Source organism: Chlorocebus sabaeus, chromosome 12, assembly GCF_047675955.1.
Source record: "Chlorocebus sabaeus isolate Y175 chromosome 12, mChlSab1.0.hap1, whole genome shotgun sequence".
In the NCBI taxonomy this organism is placed as follows: Eukaryota; Metazoa; Chordata; class Mammalia; order Primates; family Cercopithecidae; genus Chlorocebus; species Chlorocebus sabaeus.
This window is the reverse complement of record NC_132915.1, coordinates 45,564,217-45,581,795: the sequence shown is the minus strand read 5'-3', so window position 1 is coordinate 45,581,795 and position 17,579 is coordinate 45,564,217. Positions and strand designations below refer to the sequence as shown.

General features: G+C 45.1%; 1 non-coding gene across 1 annotated transcript in view; it reads left to right on the top strand.

The window, feature by feature from the left end:
• LOC103219419 (uncharacterized) overlaps nucleotides 1–17,579 on the top strand; it is a 72,995-nt gene that overhangs the window by 36,303 nt on the left and 19,113 nt on the right. The window lies entirely within an intron of this gene.

Genomic DNA, 17,579 nt, shown 5'->3' with positions numbered 1-17,579 from the left:
AGTAGAGGAAGCAGAGGCACCATAGCAGCCCCATGGGGCACAGCTTGTGAGCTATGGGCAACCCCACCTCCCTGTGGGCTTCTGTCCCAGAGGGCAGGGTCTTCCTGTAGGTACCTATCTCTAAACAACGCTGCCTGCCTGGTTTTCTCCAGCAGCCCTTCCAAAACATTCATACCCAATCACTTGCATTAAACTTCCTTTGTTGAAATACCCAGGGTGGTTTCTGTTTCCTGACAGGACACTGACTGATACTACTTTTAGTGACTTATCTCACTGCATTCTCATACAAGCCTGGGAGAGATGAGCTATTAAAACTATACTTCCTATTCACAGATGAGGTAACTGAGGCTAAGAGATGCTAAGTGGCTTGCTCCAGGTCACACAGCTATGTGGTAGCAGAGTGGGGACATAAATCAGGTCCGTCTGATGGCTAAATCCATGCATTTAACTCTGCCCCTCAAGAACGCCTCTGCTCCCCGCCCCTGGGTGAGTTTATCAGGGCCTTTTGGGTATTCAGGGATGGGAGCTTCCTGCCTGTGCTGTGTGAGACTGGCTTCCGTGGGACCTCTTTAGAATGCCCTTTCTCCAGGGTCCTTGTTTTCTGCCTCTGACCCTGAGCCTCATGATGCAGTCATTTCCTTCATAAAAAATGTTATAGGGACTGGTCCCTCTTTAAACCGCAAAAATAGCACAGGGCATGGCACTTGTTGGCAGGAGAAACCAGGAGGTTACTTCAAGTAAGGGTTGCAGGGAGGAGGAGGGAGGAGGATGAACAGGCTTAGGGTTATTACACAGCTGACAGGGGCCCCTGTTCTGTCAGGGCAACACTGAGGGCCCTGGGCCCTGGCTGGGATGGGGTGAGCCGAGGGCCAGGATGGAAGGAGCTGGTTCATAGATACAGTTTAGAATGGTGCCGGGCTGTGAGTACTCAGTGCAGTTAAAGAAAGAAAGGGCCATGAGGCATTTGGTGCTGCAGGAGACACCAGGCTCAGGGGACGCCTGGACCAAAAGGGCTAAGGCAGTACATATCTGCACTGGGAGGGAAGAGCTGGGAAGCCAGCACAGACACACTGTGGCGGTTCCAGGGGGTAGAAAGAGACAGTACAGGCTCTGGGCTTTGAACAGCCTCTGGAGGAAGGGGTAAGATAAGAAGTGGCTGTACAGGAGGGAGCACACACCTAAGCAGGAGAAAGCACAATTGGAGGTATCTTCAAACTAAATTCTAAACTCCCAGGATAAATCCTACAAAATTTCCTGTCTTCTTTTAAATGTCTGAGAGCCACTCTGAGAGCCTACAGGTGCCATTCAGCATTGAAGCTTCCTCCACAGGAGACAAATCCAAGGAATAATTTGGCATTCTCTGTATTAGTCCATTTTCACGCTGCTGATAAAGATATACCCAAGACTGCGCAATTTACAAAAGAAAGAAGTTTAATGGACTTACAGTTCCACATGGCTGGGGAGGCCTCACAACCATGGCAGAAGGCAAAAGGGAGCAAGTCACATGGATGACAGCAGGCAAAAAGAGAGCTTGTGCAGGGAGACTCCCATTTTTAAAACCATCAGATCTTGTGAGACTTATTCACTATCATAAGAACAACATGGGAAAGATACGCCCCCAAGATTCAATTACTTCCCACCAGGTTTCTCCCATGACATGGGGGAATTGTGGGAGTTACAATTCAAGATGAGATTTGGGTGGGGACTCAGCCAAACCATATCATTCTCCTTATTCTTTCCAGCCTTTCTCCATCTCTCCATAAGCTCTGTCCACCTCGCCCAGCACCCCTGCCCCAGACCTCAGGACTCCATCTCTACTGTGACTCAGTAAGGAAGCTCCTTTACATCATAACTTTGCTGAAGGAACCTCCCTCACACCCAAGTCGATGTCTCCTATTCCTCTAGGTTCCTGCCATTGGACCGGATAGCTATTTTGATAAATGCTCTTGAATTTAGGATATCAATGGCTTATTATAATTTAAAATGTTCCCCTTCCAAAAAGCATTTGTATTTTAATACAAACCTTCAGCACTTCATTCAAAGGAGTAGTGTGGAATTTCAAATGTCATTGACATGAAATTTATATCAGTTAAGAATGCCTTTGGCTGTAACAGAAAGCCATACTACAGTGGCTTAAAGAAGTGAAGGAGTTTATGATAGACACACATTCATACTCACACCTACACCTACGCAAATTGTTGATTCATCTGTCCAGGGCTTATGTGGCAGCTCTATCCCATCACTACAGGCAAGACTTCCCTCTCTCTTCCTGCTTCATCCCCATGGTTGCAAGAAGATCACATGAAGTATTGCAACCACGATGGGGCAAAGAAGATGAAAAAGGTGGAAGACACAGAGACTACCTCCTCAGGGACTTCTGCCGACATCTCATCGGCTAGAACTGAGTCACATAGCCAACCCCCAGCTGCAAGGGAGCCTGTGGAAGACAGCTTTTAATTTTTATTTATTTAAAATAATTTGGCATGGTGACACGCAAAATCAAAAAGGAGGTTCTACTAGTAAGTGGAAAGGAGAATGGACAGGGAATTGGCAATAACAGTGTCTGCCATAAACAGCAGCATGCTAGGGCTGAAGGGACCTCAGAGAACATGTTGTCCCACCCGATTCCTCTATGGAAAAGGTGCAGAGGGAAGTGCTGAGAAGGGAAGGGAAGGACCTGTGTGAAACCACACCAGTCTCTGCCTCTCAGCCCACTGCCCACTCCATCACCCCACGTCTCATCTCCTAGAGCCAAGGGGTGTGCTTTAAAGCAAGGAAGAAGAGGTCCCCCTTTCTCCGGTGGCCACCCGCACTACCCATTGCAGAAAGCCCCCCTGCTGTCCTCTGGTACAGTTAGAATGGCTTTAGTTTTTTACATATTTTCTTTGCCATTTTAACCATTTCTAAGTTTAGAATTCAGTGGCATTGACTGCGTCTACAATGTACTTCTTGTGCAATCATTGCCACTATTCTGTATTTTGCTTTTCATTGCTAATGTAATGTTGGGTTTTCCAGATGTAGGGTTCAGAGATGGAGACTGGAAATAAAGGCAGTGAAATGTTTAATTCATCCAAAAACACAAAGAGCTTTTACTATTAGATGTGTCTAACAGTGTAGAAAGACATGTAATTTCTTCCTGGGAACATGTGGTTTCTGATCTGGATTATTTATCCCCCTCCAATAAATGTTATGTGTAACTCTCTTGCACAGAAATCTGGTATCAGGGCCAAGCTGCCCCATCTTTTATTCAAGGGCATCAGTATCAATCCCCTTGTGTTTGTACTGAGATTCTACAAATGAATTATTTCCTTTGAATGTTCTGGGGGCCATTTTGTGATTTGGGGCAGATGAACATACCTCTGGATTCCTAATCCCCATGAATTGGGCCATGACCAGAAAATGATGAGAAATTTGGGGGAAGTAAAGACAGTTTCCAGCCCACAAACAACCTTCCACTCTTGGAAAAATTCCTCTGAGTCTCACGGGCGGAAAATGGAGTCCTGTAACTTCAGTAGACGGTAAGACTCTGGAGAGAGACAACTGGTGCAATTTCCATCTCTTGAAACATTTAAAATGTATCTGATCAAAGGAGGAGAAAATTAACCACAGTGTAGGAAACTGGCAGGGGGACGGACAAGATGACCTAATTTGCCTTTCCCATTACTAATTTCAGTAGGAGTCGTCTCTGGGAATTCCACGCTGAAATTCCAAGGCAAGAGCTCCACAATGGGAATTTGTGGCTTCGGAAAATGACACTCTGGACTCCTGATTTTCGAAGCCTCTGCTGTTGCATCCTTCGGGGTTTAGCGTCAAACTAAATTCTTCTCAGATAGACACACGAGGCCTCATTCTTATCTACATAATAACTTTGGAGAAATTTTCCCTTTGGGTTTCAAAGGATGTGATTTAGGCCTACGAAAGTTGGGGCTATGCAATGAATTTATTACTTGCTGAAATAAAAATCAACACAAATATGTCTTTGCCTTAAAAAAAAAAAAAAAAAAGAACCCACACCACTTAGTTGCTTTACCAATCTCTGGATTCAATTAATTTTTAACATGGAAGTAAAGTCCCTTTTATTTTTTTTCTCCTTTCAAGCCAGACATTTATTTTTAACAAGGGATGAAATCATCTGAGAACAAAACGGGACATCTGTTACTTTATATCTGTTTATTTTAAGTACTTAAATCTGAGTTTGATTTCACACAATTTTGACATTGTTGCTTCATTAATAATCCTTACGTAATTGCGACCTCAGAGTGAGCACTGCGATTGCAGCATTCACTTCTCATTAGCGTAGAGTCTCATAGGAAAGCCAGAGTCACCCTGGGATGGGAGAGGCTTCCACGTTCAAAGCTGGTCCAAACGCTGACCCCAGCAATAGCAGGAAATCACCGCAAAAGGCTCAAGGAGAAGGCCTCTGATGGAGCCCCAACATGAGAAAATGAGGGCATGTAGTCTGCCGTTCATGTTTGCATGGTCCGATTTTGCAGAAGTTGTTGGACGGGCAACCTAGTGGCAGCAGTTGTTGCAAGCAAAAAGATTGCATATGAAACACATAGAACTAACACCTACGTGTGTGTACACAACAATGTGTTGGACCATAGGTACCACTTCATCTACCAAGTCAACCAACCTGCCTTCCAAAAGCCCTGGGATGCAGAGTGGTAAGCAGGTAGGAAGTATGAGAGAGCTGCAGAGCCTCACAGAGAGGGGCTCTCTGGCCACAGTGTGGCTGGCAGATGGGTGTGGCCTGGAACCTGGGGCTGAGAATGGAGAAGTGGGGCTCAGAGATGGGAATTTGAAATAAGGGCAGTAGAATTTTTAATTCATTCAATTCATTTGCAGAACAGGTACTTCATGAGTCCTATGCCAAGCACTGGATATATGTGGTAAACAGCTGATACTTCCGTTTATGAAAGTTAAGAGATTAGGGAGCTATGAGAATGACAGAGGGGTCTATTTGAGATTTAGGTGTCATAGAAGGACACTCAGAGATAAAATTTAAGCTGACACTAGAAGGATGGGAATGAGCTAGAAACAGGAAGAGGAAGGGAGAGAGAATTCAAGCCAGAGGAAACAGCCTAATGGAAAGCCTGGAAGGGGAAAGAGATTGGCACATTGGAGAGACAGAAAGGGGGCCAGTGTGGCTGGAGTACAGTGAAAGGCAGAGAAGGAGAGGAGGAGGAAGACGGTGGAGACAAAGATGGGAGTCATGCCTGGTTTTACAGGCCAAGGTGAGGCATTTGGATTTAACTGTATACACAACGGAACTTGTAGTTGTTAGTAGGCAAGTGAAATTATTGGGTTTATGCCTTCATGCTGGCCATAGAGGGGATGAATTACAAGGAGCAAGGGTCAAAGCAGGGAGGTGAACTTCGTAGGCTGCTGCTGTGGTCTAGATATGGGTCACAGTGGAGATGGTGGGAAGAGGGCAGGCAGTCTTTAGGGTAAGATCAGCAGGGAATGCTGATGGACTGGATGTGGCAGTGAGGAGGAGTCACGTCACCAGCCAGAAACCTCTGTGGCTGGTGGCACCTTCTGCCTGAGTATTGCTCATGCCCACTGGGGTTGTTCTGACCACTTGGCCCAGCAGGCTGTGCACTACTCATTTTGCACTACTGGCCAGGATCCCACACCTGCCAAGCAGGAGCCAGGTACAGAGTGGCGAGGGGTGTGTGGGCAAGCAAGCGTGGGGTCCAGCCACTGTTTACAGCTAGGCACACTGGCTGTTGCAGCAGGGCAGGCAACTCCAGGTGCCCGCTCTCTGCAAGGTTGCAGCTGGACCAGATATACTATATGTGGCTTCCTCTGAGGGCACACATTTCTGCATGAGGGGGGAATGCCGTGCTGCCTGGAAGCATGGAGATGCCAGGAACCACAGAAACCTAAAAAGGTGTCACAGCCCTGGCTTGGGGAGCCCCTAGGTCTGGGCTCCCAAAGGGCTAGAGCTCTTCTCTCCTTGTTGTCCGCAACATGGTGAGCAGGATGTGGGGGGCGGGGCGTGTTTCAGCCCTGTTTGTGTTACAGCTCTCTTAGTTCCACCATTTGGTAGGTACTGAGTCCTATTCTGTGTCCAGGAAGAATGAGGGACGTGGACAACTGGAGGGTTTGCAAGGAAGAGAAGAGTTTTATTGAGCAGCAGAACAGTCCTCAGGAGACCCAAAGTGGGTAGCTCCTTCCTGCAGGCAGGTTGTCCCCGTGAGTGTCCAGCTCTTAGAGGCGAGGAGACTTGCAGTGGGTAGCTCCTTCCCACAGGCAGGTCACCCCAATGTCTGTGCAGCCCTCAGTAGAGAGGAGACCTGGGGTGGGTAGCTCCTATCCTCAGGCAGGTCACCCCATCATCTGCAACCCTCAATGGAGTGGAGACCTGGAGTGGGTTCCTATTCATAGGCAGGTCATTCTGTCCTCTGCCTGAGTCTGGCTGAGTCTGGGGTTTTTATGAGCTTCCGAGGGGAGAATGTGTGTCCTGACTGATCCATGGGTGGCCATAGGTGGGCCCAGAAAAAGCACCATAAATTCTCACTCTGGTCCACAGAACTGGCAGCCTGGCCCTCAGGCTTTAGGCTGTCCCTGGCTTGAAGGTGGGACTTCAACAGGGGCCTACCTCTTTCCACCCAAGAGCCTGTCTGCCTCCTGCTGCCATCCATGTCATCTATGGTGTCCATGGTCCCCAGGCTGTTCGTGGCAAGAGGTGCCTGCAGGCCCACAGCAAGCTGTCCTCAGCCTCCTCTTGGCCTCCCTCCCATGCTCTTTGGTGCCCAAAGTTCAGAGGGGGCCAAGGCAGCAGAGGGCTGGCATGTTAGCACTGCCCCAAGCACGTGCACACCAGACTGGGTTGTGATAGTGCCTGGGCTGAGCCACAACTTTGCTGTGAAATCAGAGCAGGTGCTGTGAGTGGGGAAAGGCCGGGCAGCAGGAGCAGACACTTTGAGCCTGCAGGGACAGAGGGGTTTCCCTGGTCCCCAAGGATGCCCGGGTCTGCAGCCATGGCTGGGTGGCTGCAGCTACACCTGGGAGGGTGGGGCTTCCGCCCCTCCCACTTGAGAGGGGGTAGGACTCCCACCAGCTCCATGGAGTGCACTGCCCCAGCCACGAGTGCCCCACTGCAGTTGGTGTCATGTCAGCAGCCACTGCACACAGGCTGCCACTGCCATCAGAAAGATAAGGGACCAGGACTATTGCACAGGCTTCTGAGTCAAACATCTCGGTGAACAGCGGTCCTATTTGTCAAGACGGGAAAGGTGGGATGCGGTAGGCAGAGAACTAGGTTGTTGGGATAGGTTTGGGGATGAGAAACAAAATATTCCATTTAGGACATGTTGGCACTGAGATGTCAAATTGGCAGGCAAATATTTGAGTCCAGAGTTCTTAAACAGGTCTGGCTTGCAGATATAAAATTGGAGTTGTTGACAAGTAGATGGTTTTTAAAACCACGGCAATGAATGATGTTACCTGGATTTTGAATACAAGTGAATAAGTATTGTGCTGGCTAGAGGTCCTCCAGGGAAGGAAGAAAGGTGTCATATTTACTTCACAATATGTTTTGGAATGTTTTAAAGTAAATTATGGACATGATATTTCACTCCTAATTTCTTTAGTGCACATATTCACAAAATAAGGACATCTTCCTACTTAAGCACAATCCTGGAAATGATATCTAGGTTCATGAACTCAGTGCCAACTCTTGCCCTGGGCTCAGCAGTGTCCATTTATATTTTTCTTTTAATAATCACAACAGCTCTATGAAGAAGGTATGACTGGCCCACTCTATCAACAAGGACCCAATGGCTCAGACAGCATTTGTGACTTATCCAAGGCCAGGTAACTAGAGACGTGTGCAGCCAAAATTCAAAACCAAGTCTGGCTGTAGAGCTTTCCCTCAGTCATTACTTAGCTGCACACAATGGCCTAGAAACTCATCTGCATGGACGGCATATGATCTTTCTCCCCCTCGGGCCCCATCCTTGACCTGGCATCTTTGTCTTGGAAAATGTCTTTTCCTTGGAGCATTTGACGGACCCCACAATTTCCATTTTTTCCCCCGAAGTTCAGAAGGCTGTACTTTGATTCAGGCCAGGCCTAGCCTACTGCCCTGAAGGCATTAGGAATCTGGTTGCCCAATGATCACAGATTTTTTTTTTTTTTTTTGAGACAGGCTCTTCCTTTGTCACCCAGGCTGGAATGCAGTGGTGCAATCAAGGCTTGCTGCAGCCTTGACCTTCTAGGCTTAAGTAGTCCTCCCACCTTAACCTCCTGAGTAGCTGGGACTACCTGCATGCACCACCACACGTGGCTAATTTTTCTTTTTTTGGGTAGAGATGGTGTCTCACTATGTTGCCAGGGCTGGTCTCACACTCCTGGGCTCCAGTGATCCTCCCACCTCGACCTCCCAAAGTGCTGGAATTACAGGCCGGAGTTACGGCACTTCGCCTTGATCACAGATTTTGAAAAGCCAGCTTTAATTCCTTCTTGAGTTGCCCACAGCAGTCAAGGGATGGCAGGGCAAGCAATAGCCTTTCCTTAAAGCTTGGCAAGGGCATAGAGGTAGAGTGAGCGGTTCTGATGGTGGTGACAGGGTGGGGCAGGATGCATTACCACTGTGTATGCTATAGTCATATCAATGCCTCCCCATCCCAGGCCTACCCTCCAGAGGAAAGCCTGGGGTTGTGTCCCTGAGGGACTGCCCCAGCTTCCTGCAAGCCGTGACAGGGAGGCTAGGGGATGGGTGGAGTTGACTCAAGTATACTGCCAGTTCTGATCTCCCTAGGAAGGGTCTGTCCTTAGCTCGCCCCCATCATCCTTCTTATTGTAGATTATGTAGACTTCAGGTGTAGGGAGGCCTGTATCACTCAAAGGAGGGTGTGTATGTGCACCAGAGTGCTCATGGTGGCCTCCCCACCACTCTCCAGCCCTTACCCTATTTTATTTTTCTTCATACCATTTATCAGCATCTGCTGGAAACATGTTTGCTTACTATCTGTCCCTACTAGAATTTAAGCTTCCTGAGCAAAAACTTTTACTAGTTTGGCTCAGAATTCATTCTCAGCACCAAAAAGAGTGCCTGGCACATAGTAGGCACTTAATACAGGGTTGCTGAATTAATGATTTTATCAATCATGTAGAGTCATAGAAAAATCCAAGTAATGACCCAGTAGATTCAAAATAGTCCATAGCCGATGTGTCCACTTGCACCTCACCCTGTAAAGCTTCAAAACACTTTCCTGTCTCACAAATCTCAACAGTCAAAAGAATGAGAAAAAAAAGGAAGGAAGGAAAGTGCTAGTGGAGAGAGTACAGGCAACACCAGAGCCAACCAAAGGGAGCCTCATTCAGAGCAAAGTGGAGAACCCAGGCGGGTTTTCAAGGCCTCCAGGTGGGGCACAGGAAGGTTGCAGTACTCCAAAGCCAGAAAATTCAAGGAGCTGTAGCTTTTGATCATCAACTTATTCCAGGCTGGCTTAGAAGTCTGGGGAGGACATTCAGGTGCTCTGAAATACAGCGATAATCAAGAGAAAGAGGGAGTCTTAAATTGGGGATGGAGAGCAATATACTCAGGTTAATGGAAGCACTAGCAATATTAAATGAAATTGCTCTACCATTTCTTCATAAGGCGGCACTGGGGAGCCCGCTCTTTGCATAAGCAGGGAGGGTCCTGGGATTTAGCAGGAGGGCGGAGGGGCTGGGGAATCAGTCATGCAGCAACCATTACGGTTCATGGGCGCCCAGTTCGCAACCCCTCGGCGCACCTGCCGCATATTTACTCAGGCCCACGCAGGAGCCAGGCAAATTTGGGCAGGATTTCAAGGGAGCCTGGAGCCAGGGGAGCCTGCTTTAGTCCAATTAAATGAAGCAGTATCAGGTGGAAAGTAATTCTGAGTATTCACCATTATAGGGAGTTTTGTGTTTAAGCCCCTCGATGGACTTTCTTTTAATGAAGAGCTAAATGCGGGGTCTGGAAGTGGGCAGGAGGAATTGCTCCAACTAGCAGAGCTGAATCTCTCCCTGAGGAAGGCACACAAGGGCAGGCAGAGTTTCCTAAGGGCTACATCTTGTGGACCCCACTAGATACTCCAACCTGGATCCCGGGACACCTTTATGGACATGTTACTTCCATTTTGTAAAGACAATCGGGAAACCTCACCAGGCCTGGGGCGCTAAGAACCTGATTTGAATCATCACAGGCGGATCCAACGCACTTAAATCTTTGGGGATCTTCTTCCTGCTTCCTGCCTGCCTGTCTTCCTTCCCCAGTGTTGGTCTTCCGAGGCAGTGGAAGCCAAAGAAGTGAAGATGAGCTAATAGGGTTGCAGAGAATCAAGAGTCTTATATAACTGTCTTAGGGAAAAACAAGCCCACTAGTGTAGGTAATAAATGAAAGAGGAAGAGAGTGCAATTCATGAATTCGAATAGCACAAAGAGGATGAGCTGCTTTTAAACTGTTGATGATACCAGAGAAATCTCTCCATCAGTGGACATTTACAGAGGACTTCAGGTGTGCCAACCACCTGAGGAGACAGTCAGAGGGGGTACCATCCAGAGAAGCACAAAACAGGATTTTGGCCCTCAAACAGCTCATGATGACAATTCCCTGAAGATATCTATAGAGCTAAGGAGACAAAGCATAATTTTGTGAAATGAAATAATCATGTATAATTTAACCAAACCATACCCAGACCCTTATTTCAAGCCCTAATTTTTGTTGCCTGCAACAGTACTCCAGGCATATCTGAGTATCCAGTCCTGCTCACCATTCCCATGACTTTTTAGATGTAGACGTCAAGGATGGGGCAGCCAGGGCTAAAGGCCCCAGTATTGGAGTATTGTTGGCCAGATTTGTATTATCACTCTACACCAGTGATTCTAAAAAAAAATCAGTGATAAAATATGCCTCCCCTACCTCCCAAAATCCTCTGGTGGATAATGTTAAGCAACTGTTGAAAATTTCTATAGCGTGTTATTTACATATGTGTACATTTTTATTGTTTATAATTTAATAAACATTGTATTCCACGTGGAAGTTAGTTGATAAATTCTCATCCACATGGTCTCCAATACAGATAGACACAGATATTTATCTTCCTTTTGAGAGTAAATTCATGCAGGTACAGATTGTTGGGGTTCACTTTGGGTGCAGTATTTGCAGGGAGTCCAGGTTTATGCCTTCCACTACTGTGATAGAACATATCCCTGCTTTTAAACAACAGATTTTCTTATTATTATTATACTTTAAGTCCTGGGATGCACATGCAGAACGTGCAGTTTTGTTACATAGGTATACACGTGCCAGAGTGGTTTGTTGCACCCATCAACCCATCACCTACATTAAGTACTTCTCAAAATGTTATCCCTCCCCTAGCCCCCTACCCCTTGACAGGCCCCTGTGTATGATGTTCCCTCCTTTGTGTCCATGTGTTCTCATTGTTCAACTCCCACTTGTGAGTGAGAACATGCAGTGTTTGGTTTTCTGTTCTTGTGTTAGTTTGCTGAGAATGATGGTTTCCAGCTTCATCCATGTCCCTGCAAAGGACATGAACTCATCTTTTTTTATGGCTGCATAGTATTCCATGGTGCATATGTGCCACATTTTCTTTATCCAGTCTATTATTAATAGATACTTGGATTGGTTCCAAGTCTTTTGTGAATAGTGCTGCAATAAACATAAAAATAGTGTGCAGGTGTCTTTATAGTAGAATTATTTATAATCCTTTGGGTATATACCGAGTAACAGGATTGCTGGATCAAATGGTATTTCTAATTCTAGATCCTTGAGGAGTCACCACACTGTGTTCCACAATGGTTGAACTAATTTACACTCCCACCAACAGTGTAAAAGCTTTCCTATTTCTCCACATCCTCTCTAGCATATGTTGTTTCCTGACTTTTTAATGATAGCCATTCTAACTGGTGTGAGATGGTATCTCACTGTGGTTTTGATTTGCATTTCTCTAACAACCAGTGATGATCATTTTTTCATATGTCTCTTGGCTGCATAAATGTCTTCTTTTGAGAAGTGTCTGTTCATATCCTTTGCCCACTTTTTGATGGGGTTTTTTTCTTGTAAATTTGTTTAAGTTCTTTGTAGATTCTGGATATTAGCCCTTTGTCAGATGAGTAGATTGCAAAAATTTTCTCCCATTCTGTAGGTTGCCTGTTCACTCTGCTGATAGTTTCTTTTGCTGTGCAGAAGCTCTTTAGTTTAATTAGACCCCATTTGTCAGTTTTGCCTTTTGTTGCCATTGCTTTTGGTGTTTTAGACATGAAGTCTTTGCCCATGCCTATGTCCTGAATGGTATTACCCAGGTTTTCTTCTAGGATTTTTATGGTCCTAGGTCTTACGTTTAAATCGTTGATCCATCTTGAGTTGATTTTTGTATAAGGTGTAAGGAAGGGGTCCAAATTCAGTTTTCTGCATATGGCTAGCCAGTTTTCCCAACACTATTTATTAAATAGGGAATCTTTTCCCCATTGCTTGTTTGTGTCAGGTTTGTCAAAGATCAGATGGTTGTTAGATGTGTGGTGTTGTTTCTGAAGCCTCTGTTTGGTTTCATTGGTCTATATATCTGTTTTGGTACCAGTACCATGCTGTTTTGGTTACTGCAGCCTTGTAGTATAGTTCAAAGTCAGATAGCATGATGCCTCTAGCTTTGTTCTTCTTGCCCAGGATTGTCTTGGCTATGCGGGCTCTGTTTTGGTTCCATATGAAGTTTAAAGTAGTTTTTTCCAATTCTGTGAAGAAAGGCAGTGGTAACTTGATAGGGATAGCATTGAATCTATCAGTTACTTTGGGCAGTATGGCCATTTTCATGATATTGATTATTCCTATCCATGAGCATGGAATGTTTTTCCATTTGTTTGTATCCTTTCTTATTTCCTTGGGCAGTGGTTTATAGTTCTCCTTGAAAAGGTCCTTCACATCCCTTGTAAGTTGTATTCCTAGGTATTTTATTCTCTTAGTAGCAATTGTGAATGGGAGTTCACTCATGATTTGGCTCTCTGTTTGTCTGTTGTTGGTGTACAGGAATGCTTGTGATTTTTTGCACATTGATTTTGTATCCTGAGACTTTGCTAAAGTTGCTTATCAGCTTAAGGAGATTTTGAACTGAGACAATGGGGTTTTCTAAATATACAATCATGTTATCTGTAAACAGATACAATTTGACTTCCTCTCTTTCTATTTTAATCCCCTTTATTGCTTTCTCTTGCCTGATTGCCCTGGCCAGAACTTTCAGTACTATGTTGAATAGGAGTGATAAGAGAGGGCATCCTTGTCTTGTGCCGGTTTTCAAAGGGAATGCTTCAAGTTTTTGCCCATTCAGTATGATATTGGCTGTGGTTGTCATAAATAGCTCTTATTTTGAGATACATTTCATTATACCTAGTTTGTTGAGTTTTTAGCATGAAGGGGTGTTTAATTTTGTCAAAGGACTTTTCTGCATTTATTGAGATAATCATGTGGTTTTTGTCATTGGTTCTGTTTATGTGATGGATTATGTTTATTGATTTGCGTATGTTGAATCAACCTTGCATCCCAGGGATGAAGCCAACTTGATTGTGGTGGATAAGCTTTTTGCTGTGCTTCTGGATTCTGTTTACCAGTATTTTATTGAGGATTTTCACATCAATGTTCATCAGGGATATTGGCCTGAAATTTTCTTTTTTTGTTGTGTCTCTGCCAGGATTTGGAATCAGGATGATGCTGGCCTCATAAAATGAGTTAGAGAGGAGTCCCTCTTTTTCTATTGTTTGGACTATTTTCAGAAGGAATGACACCAGCTCCTCTTTGTACCTCTGGTAGAATTTGGCTGTGAATCCGTCTGGTCTTGGGCTTTTTTTGGTTGGTAGGCTATTAATTACTGCCTCAATTTCAGAACTTGTTATTGGTTTATTCAGGGATTTGGTTTCTTCCTGGTTTAGACTTGGGAGGGTGTATGTGTCCAGGAATGTATCCATTTCTTCTATATTTTCTAGTTTATTTGGATAGAGGTGTTTACAGTATTCTCTGATGGTAATTTGTATTTCTGTGGGATCTTTGGTGATATTCCCTTTATCATTTTTTATTGTGTCTATTTGATTCTTCTCTCTTTTCTTCTTTATTAGTCTGGCTAGCGGTCTATTTTGTTGATCTTTTCAAAAAAGCAGCTCCTGGATTCACTGATTTTCTGAAGGGTTTTTTGTGTATCTGTGTCCTTCAGTTCTGCTCTGATCTTAGTTATTTCTTGTCTTCTGCTAGATTTTGAATTCGTTTGCTGTTACTTCTCTAGTTCTTTTAATTTTGTTGTTAGGGTGTCAATTTTAGATCTTTCCTGCTTTCTCTCCTGGGTATTTAGTGCTATAAATTTCCCTCCAAACACTGCTTTAACTGTGTCCCAGAGATTCTGGTATGTTGTGTCTTCTTCATTCTCACTGGTTTCAAAAAACATCTTTATTTCTGCCTTCATTTTGTTATTTACCCAGTAGTCATTCAGGAGCAGGTTGTTCAGTTTCCATGTAGTTGTGCAGTTTTGAGTGAGTTTCTTAATCCTGAGCTCTAATTTGATTGCACTGTGGTCTGAGAAACTTTGTTATGATTTCTGTTCTCTTGCATTTGCTGAGAAGTGTTTTACTTCCAATTATGTGGTCAATTTGAGAATAAGTGCGATGAGGTGCTGAAAAGAATGTATGTTCTGTTGATTTGGGATGGAGAGTACTATAGATGTCAGTTAGGTCTGCTTGGTCCAGAGCTGAGTTCAAGTCCTGAATATCCTTGTTAATTTTCTGTCTCGTTGATCTGTCTAATATTGACAGTGGGGTGTTAAAGTCTCCCACTATTATTGTGTGGGAGTCTAAGTCCTTTTGTAGGTCTCTAAGAACTTGCTTTATGAATCTGGGTGCTCCTGTATTGGGTACATATATATTTAGGATAGTTAGCTCTTCTTGCTGCATTGATCCCTTTACCATTATGTTATGTACTTCTTTGTCTCTTTTGATCTTTGTTGGTTTAAAGTCTGTTTTATCAGAGATTACAATTGCAACTGCTACTTTTTTTTTCTTTCTTTCTTTCTTTTTTTCTTTTTTTGCTTTCCATTTGCGCGGTAAATATTCCTCCATCCCTTTATTTTGAGCCTTTGTGTGTCTTCCCACATGAGATGGGTCTCCTGAATACAGCACACTGTTGGGTCTTGACTCTATCCAATTTGCCAGTCTGGGTCTTTTAATTGGGGGTATTTAGCCCGTTTACATTTAAGGTTAATATTGTTATGTGTGAATTTGATCCTGTCATTATGATGCTAGCTGGTTGTTTTGCCTGTTAGTTGATGCAGTTTCTTCATAGTCTTGATGTTCTTTACAATTTGGTATGTTTTTGCAGTGGCTGATACTGGTTGTTCCTTTCCATGTTTAGTGCTTCCTTCAGGAGCTCTTGTAAGGCAGGACTGGTGTTGATAAAATCTTTCAGCATTTGCTTGTCTGTAAAGGATTTTATTTCTTTATTGCTTATGAAGCTTCCTTTGGCTGGATATGAAATTCTGGGTTGAAAATCCTTTTCCTTAAGAATGCTGAATATTGGCCCCCACTCTGTTCTGGCTTGTAGGGTATTTGCCAAGAGATCCACTGTTAGTCTAATGGGCTTCCCTTTGTAGGTAACCCGACCTTTCTCTCTGGCTTCCCTTAACATTTTTTCCTTCATTTCAACCTTGGTGAATCTGATGATTATGTATCTTAGGGTTGCTCTTCTCGAGGAGTATCTTTGTGGCATTCTCTGTATTTCCTGAATTTGAATGTTGGCCTGTCTTGGGTTGGGGAAGTTCTCCTGAATAATACCCTGAAGAGTGTTTTCCAACTTGGTTCCATTTACCTCGTCACTTTCAGGCACACCAATCAAACGTAAATTTGGTCTTTTCACATAGTCCCATATTTCTTAGAGGCTTTTTCATTCTTTTTAATTTTTTCTCTAATCTTGTCTTCTCTCTTTATTTCATTAAGTTGATCTTCAATCTCTGATATCCTTTTTTTCTGGTTGATCAGTTTGGCTACTAATACTTGTGTATGCTTCATGAGGTTCTTGTGCTGTGTTTTTCAGCTCCATAGGGTTATTTATGTGCTTCTCTAAACTGGTTATTCTAGTTAGCAATTTCTCTAACCTTTTATCAACGTTCTTAGCTTCCTTGCATTGGGTTAGAACATGCTCCTTTACCTTGAAGGAGTTTATTATTACCCACCTTCTGAAGCCTACTTCTGTCACTTCATCAAACTCATTCTCCATCCAGTTTTGTTCCCTCACTGGTGAGGGGTTGTGATCCTTTGGAGTAGAAGAGGCATTCTGGTTTTTGGAATTTTCAGCCTTTTTGCGGTGGTTTCTCCTCATCCTTGTGGATTTATCTGCCTTTGGTCTTTGATGTTGGTGACCTTTGGGTGGGGTCTTTGAGTGGGCGTGCTATTTCTTTCTGTTAGCTTTCCTTCTGACAGGGCTCTCTGCTGCCAGTCTGCTGGAGTTTGCTGGAGGTCCACTCCTGACCCTGTTTGACTGGGTATCACGAGCGGAGGCTGTAGAACAGCAAAGATTGCTGTCTCATCTTTCCTCTGGAAGCTTCATCCCAGAGGGGCACCTGCCAGATGCCAGCCAGAGCTCTCCTATATGAGGTGTCTGTTGGCCCCTACTGGGGGGTGTCTCCCAGTCAGGATACACGGGGTCAGGGACCCACTTGAAGAGGCAGACTAATCCTTAGCAGAGCTCAAATACTGTGCTGGGAGATCCGCTGCTCTCTTCAGAGCTGTCAGGCAGGGACGTTTAAGTCTGCTCAAGCTGCACCTACAACCGCCCCTTCCCCCAGGTGCTGTGTCCCAGGGAGATGAGGGTTTTATCTATATGTCCCTGACTAGGGCTGCTGCCTTTTTTTCAGAGATGCCCTGCCCAGAGAAGAGAAATCTGTCAGTCTGGCCACAGCAGCCTTGCTGAGCTGCAGTGGGCTCCACCCAGTTCGAACTTCCCAGCGGCTTTGTTTACACCGTGATAGTGAAACTGCCTACTCAAGCTTCAGCAATGGCAGACGCCCCCTCCCCCCACCAAACTCGAGCATCCCAGGTGGATCTCAGACTGCTGCTGTGCCAGCAGTGAGAATTTCAAGTCAGTAGATCTTAGTTTGCTAGGCTCCATGGGGGTGGGACCTGCAGAGCCAGGACACTTGGCTCCCTGGCTTCAGCACCCCTTTCCAGTGGAGTGAATGGTTCTGTCTCGCTGGTGTTCCAGGCACCACTGGGGTATGGAAAAAAAGAACTTCTGAAGCTAGTTTGGTGTCTGCCCAAATGGCCGCCCCGTTTTGTGCTTGAAACCCACGGCCCTTGTAGGGTAGGCACCTAAGGGAATCTCCTGGTTTGCCGGTTGCGAAGACAGTTGCGAAGCGCAGTTATCTGTGCTGGAGTTCCTTGGACTCGGTCCCTCATGGCTTCCCTTGGGGAGGGGAGAAAATTCCCTGACCCCTTGCACTTCCTGGGTGAGGCAACGCCCCAGCCTGCTTTGGTTTGCCCTCCATGGGCTGTACCCACTGTCCAACCAGTCCCAGTGAGATGAACCGGGTACCTCAGCTGGAAATGCAGAAATC